Source organism: Lipotes vexillifer, unplaced genomic scaffold (assembly GCF_000442215.2).
Source record: "Lipotes vexillifer unplaced genomic scaffold, Lipotes_vexillifer_v1.1 scaffold11, whole genome shotgun sequence".
Classification (NCBI taxonomy): domain Eukaryota; kingdom Metazoa; phylum Chordata; class Mammalia; order Artiodactyla; family Lipotidae; genus Lipotes; species Lipotes vexillifer.
In genome coordinates, this window is record NW_006780364.1 from 31,656 (window position 1) to 37,019 (window position 5,364).

Genomic DNA, 5,364 nt, shown 5'->3' on the forward strand with positions numbered 1-5,364 from the left:
TCGCGCTTGTCAGAGCGCAGGGAGAGGACTGGGGTTGGCGGCGTGAACACAGCCTGCAGGGGGTTAGTGCGCCACGGGTAGCCGGGAGGGAGTCCGGGGAAAAGTCTGGACCTGCCGAAGAGGCAAGAGACCTTTTCTTGCCTCTTTGTTTCCTGGTGCGCGAGGAGAGGGGATTAAGAGCGCAGCTTAAAGGAGCTCCAGAGACGGGCGCGAGCTGCGGCTAAAAGTGCGGACCCCAGAGACGGGCATGAGACGCTAAGGATGCTGCTGCCGCCACCAAGAGGCCTGTGTGCGAGCACAGGTCACTATCCATACCTGCCCTCCCAGGAGCCTGTGCAGCCCGCCACTGCCAGGGTCCTGGGATCCAGAGACAACTTCCCCGGGAGAACGCACAGCGCGCCTCAAGCTGGTGCAGCGTCATGTAGGCCTCTGCCGCCGCAAGCCCACCCCGCAACCGTACCCCTCCTTCCCCCTGGCCTGAGTGAGCCAGAACCCCCGAATCAGCTGCTCCTTTAACCCCGTCCTGTCTGAGCGAAGAACAGACGCCCTCAGCTGACCTACACGCAGAGGCGGGTCCAAATCCAAAGCTGAACCCTGGGAGCTGTGGAAACAAAGAAGAGAAAGGGAAATCTCTCCCAGCAGCCTCAGGAGCATCAGATTAAATCTCCACAATCAACTTGATGCACCCTGCATCTGTGGAATACCTGAATAGACAACGAATCATCCCAAATTGAGGAGGTGTACGTTGGGAGCAATGATATATATATATATATATATTTTTTTTTTCCCCTTTTTCTCTTTTTGTGAGTGTGTACATGTATGCTTCTGTGGGTGATTTTGTCTGTATAGCTTTGCTTTTACCATTTGTCCTAGGGTGCTGTCTGTCTTTTTTTTTAATTACTTAAAATAATTTTTTTCTTAATAATTTTTTATTTTAATAACTTTATTTTATTTTATTTTATTTTATTTTATTTTATCTTCTTCTTCCTTTCTTTCCTTATTTTCTCCCCTTTACTCTGAGCCGTGTGGAGGACAGGCTCTTGGTGCTCCAGCCAGGCATCAGGGCTGTGCCTCTGTGGTGGGAGAGCCAAGTTCAGGACACAGGGCCACAAGAGACCTCCCAGCTCCATGTAATATCAAATGGCAAAAATCTCCCAGAGATCTCCATCTCAATGCCAAGACCCAGCTCCACTCAATGACCAGCAAGCTACAGTGCTGGACACCGTATGCCACACAACTAGCAAGACAGGAACACAACCCCACCCATTATCAGAGAGGCTGCCTAAAATCAAAATAAGGCCACAGACACCCCAAAACACACCACCAGATGTGGACCTGCCCACCAGAAAAACAAGATCCAGCCTCATCCACCAGAACACAGGCACTAGTCCCCTCCACCAGGAAGTCTACACAACCCACTGAACCAATCTTAGCAACTGGGGACAGACACCAAAAACAACGGAAACTACAAACCTGCAGCCTGTGAAAAGGAGACCCCAAACACAGTAAGTTAAGCAAAATGAGAAGACAGAGAAACAGCACATGAAGGAGCAAGGCAAAAACCCACCAGACCTAACAAATGAAGAGGAAATAGGCAGTCTACCTGAAAAAGAATTCAGAGTAATGATAGTAAAGACCTACCTAAGGAGACAAAAGACCTGTATGCAGAAAATTATGGCACTGATGAAAGAAATTAAAGATGATACAAATAGATGGAGAGATATACCATGTTCTTGCATTGGAAGAATCAACACTGTGAAAATGACTCTACTACCCAAAGCAATCTACAGATTCAATGCAATCCCTATCAAGCAACCACTGCCATTTTTCACAGAACTAGAACAGAAAATTTCACAATTTGTATGGAAACACAAAAGACCCCGAATTGCCAAAGCAATCTTGAGAAAGAAAAACGGAGCTGGAGGAATCAGGCTCCCTGACCTCAGACTATGCTACAAAGCTACAGTAATCAAGACAGTATGGTACTGGCACAAAAACAGAAATAGAGATCAATGGAACAGGATAGAAAGCCCAGAGATAAACCCATGCACATATGGTCACCGTATGTTTGATAAAGGAGTCAAGAATATACAGTGGAGAAAAGACAGCCTCTTCAATAAGTGGTGCTGAGCAAGCTGGACAGCTACATGTAAAAGAATGAAATTAGATCACTCCCTAACACCATACACAAAAATAGACTTAAAATGGATTAAAGACCTAAATGTAAGGCCAGACACCATCAGACTCTTAGAGGAAAACATAGGCAGAACACTCTATGACATAAATCACAGCAAGATCCTTTTTGACCAACCTCCTAGAGAAATGGAAATAAAAACAAAAATAAACAAATGGGACCTAATGAAACTTCAAAGCTTTTGCACAGCAAATGAAACCATAAATAAGACCAAAAGACAACCCTCAGAATGGGAGAAAATATTTGCCAGTGAAGCAACTGACAAAGAATTAATCTCCAAAACATACAAGCAATGCATGCAGCTCAATATCAAATAAACAAACAACCCAATCCAAAAATGGGCAGAAGACCTAAATAGACATTTCTCCAAAGAAGATATAGAGATTGCCAACAAACACATGAAAGGATGCTCAACATCACTAATCATTAGAGAAATGCAAATCAAAACTACAATGAGATATCATCTTACACTGGTCAGAATGACCATCATCAAAAAATCTACAAACTTAAATGCTGGAGAGGGTGTGAAGAAAAAGGAACCCTCTTGCACTGTTGGTGGGAGTGTAAATTGATACAGCCACTATGGAGAACAGTATGGAGGTTCCTTAAAAAACTACAAATAGAACTACCATATGACTCAGCAATCCCACTACTGGGCATATACCCTGAGAAAACCATAATTTAGAAAGAGTCATGTACCAAAATGTTCATTGCAGCTCTATTTACAATAGCCAGGACATGGAAGCAACCTAAGTGTCCACCAACAGTTGAATGGATAAAGAAGATGTGGCACGTATATACAGTGGAATATTACTCAGGCATCAAAAGGAACGAAACTGAGTTATTTGTAGTGAGGTGGATGGACCTAGAGACTGTCATACAGAGTGAAGTAAGTCAGAAAGAGAAAAGCAAATACCATATGCTAACACATATATATGGAATCTAAAAAAAAAATTTCAGAAGAACCTATGGGCAAGATGCAAATAAAGATGCAGACCTACTAGAGAATGGCCTTGAGGATACGGGGAGGGGGAAGGGTAAGCTGGGACAAAGTGAGAGAGTGGCATGGACATATATACACTACCAAACGTAAAATAGATAGCTAGTGGGAAGCAGCCGCATAGCACAGGGAGATCAGCTGGGAGCTTTGTGACCACCTAGAGTGGTGGAAGCATGGACATACATACACTACCAAATGTAAAATAGATAGCTAGTGGGAAGCAGCCGCATAGCACAGGGAGATCAGCTCAGTGCTTTGTGACCACCTAGAGGGTGGGATAGGGAGGGTGGGTGGGAGGGAGATGCAAGATGGAAGAGATATAGGGACATATGTATATGTATAACTGATTCACTTTGTTATAAAGCAGAAACTAACACACCATTTTAAAGCAATTATACTCCAATAAAGATGTTAAAAAAAGAAGAAAAAACACCTATAACAATGGAAACATTGGCATGATTTGAATTGACTCTTTCATTCAACAAACATTAGTTGAACATCTGTGTGCTCATTGTTTTAGGCATCAGAAATACAAATATGAATAAGATAGTCCCTGACTCAGAGTTCACTCTTTTAAGGGACATCATGGGGTGGGAAGAGTGACAGAAAATTTATACGTGTGACTGGGTGTAAAAGTTTGAATAGGACTTTGCCAGGTGGACAAGGAATAGAAGAGCTGCCAGGCAGAATGAATAGCAAGTGCAAGACAAGAAGATGTGAAATGACAAGATGTTTTGGGAACTTATAGGCAAATGGTGATGTGAGGAGAGGATGAGAAGTGGCCAAAGATGATGTTGGAAAGGGAGACGAGGTAGATCACAAAAGGGCTTTGTAGACCACTGATCACTAGAGAGGTGTTTTTCTCTTGTTGGGCAAGGATGGTACATATAGCTTGGATGAAATGAAATGAAATATTCCTGAGCCATGTATTTCTTTTGATTCTCATTTCATGCTTACCAAGTTTTTTTCTGACTTGGTCTTAGAGATACCATGATATCAGGAAAGGAATATTCAGAGCAGTGAGAAGAAATAAAATGGTAACTGGAAAAATAGAACTTCACTTAAAATTCATAAATTAGAATAAAGAGTTCAGAAACAGACCCAAATCTCTTTGGAAATTAATTACATGATGCAAGTAGCATTTCAAACCAGTATAGAAAGGATGGACTTTTCAGGAAATGATGCTGGAACAATTAGTTAGCCTTGGGGGGGCAGGGGTGGAGGAAACTGATCCCTACGTCATTCCTTATACCAAATAAATTCCAGATGGATCAAAGATTTAAATATTAAAACAAAAATATTACTAATTTTTTTTTTTTTTTTTTGCGGTACATGGGCCTCTCACTGTTGTGGCCTCTCCCGTTGCGGAGCACAGGCTCCGGACGCGCAGGCTCAGTGGCCATGGCTCACGGGCCCAGTTGCTCCACGGCATGTGGGATCTTCCCGGACCGGCGCACGAACCTTTGTCCCCTGCATCGGCAGGCGGACTCTCAACCCCTGCGCCACCAGGGAAGCCCCCAAACAAAAATATTAGAAGAAAATATAGGTAAACATTTTGTTAGTCTTGAGGTGGGGAAGATATTTTAAAGTATTGATATTATCCTAAACTCAGAAACAACAAAAAACATATAGCTTCATACTCGGCGGCAACCACCTCACAGGCCGGACTTTGCTCGCTGGCAACTCGCTCCGCTTCCTCGGCAGCCATGTCTGACAAACCTGATATGGCTGAGATAGAGAAATTCGATAAGTCAAAATTGAAGAAAACAGAAATGCAAGAGAAAAATCCACTGCCTTCAAAAGAAACGATTGAATAGGAGAAGCAAGCAGGCGAGTCGTAATGAGGCTTGCGCCACCAATATGTACTGTACATTCCACAAGCATTGCCTTCTTATTTTACTTATTTTAGCTGTTTCACTTTGTAAGATGCAAAGAGGTTGGATCAAGTTTAAATGACTGTGCTACCTCTTTTCACATCAAAGAATGGACAACTACTGACAACGAAGGCTGCGCCTGCCTCTCCTATCTGCCTGTCTGGCTGACAAGGAAGGAAAAGAACTTGCTTTTTGGTGAAGGAGGAAGCTGGGTGGGACAACAGTGAAATCTAGAGTAAAAAGCAAGCCGGTCCACCGTGTCCTGTGGGCTGTAAAATGCAGTTTAATCGGAGTGC

General features: G+C 43.3%; 1 pseudogene; it reads left to right on the top strand.

The window, feature by feature from the left end:
- Positions 1–5,035, top strand: part of LOC103085332 (thymosin beta-4 pseudogene) — a 32,562-nt pseudogene extending 27,527 nt beyond the window's left edge.
- Positions 5,036–5,364: the final 329 nt, after the last annotated feature.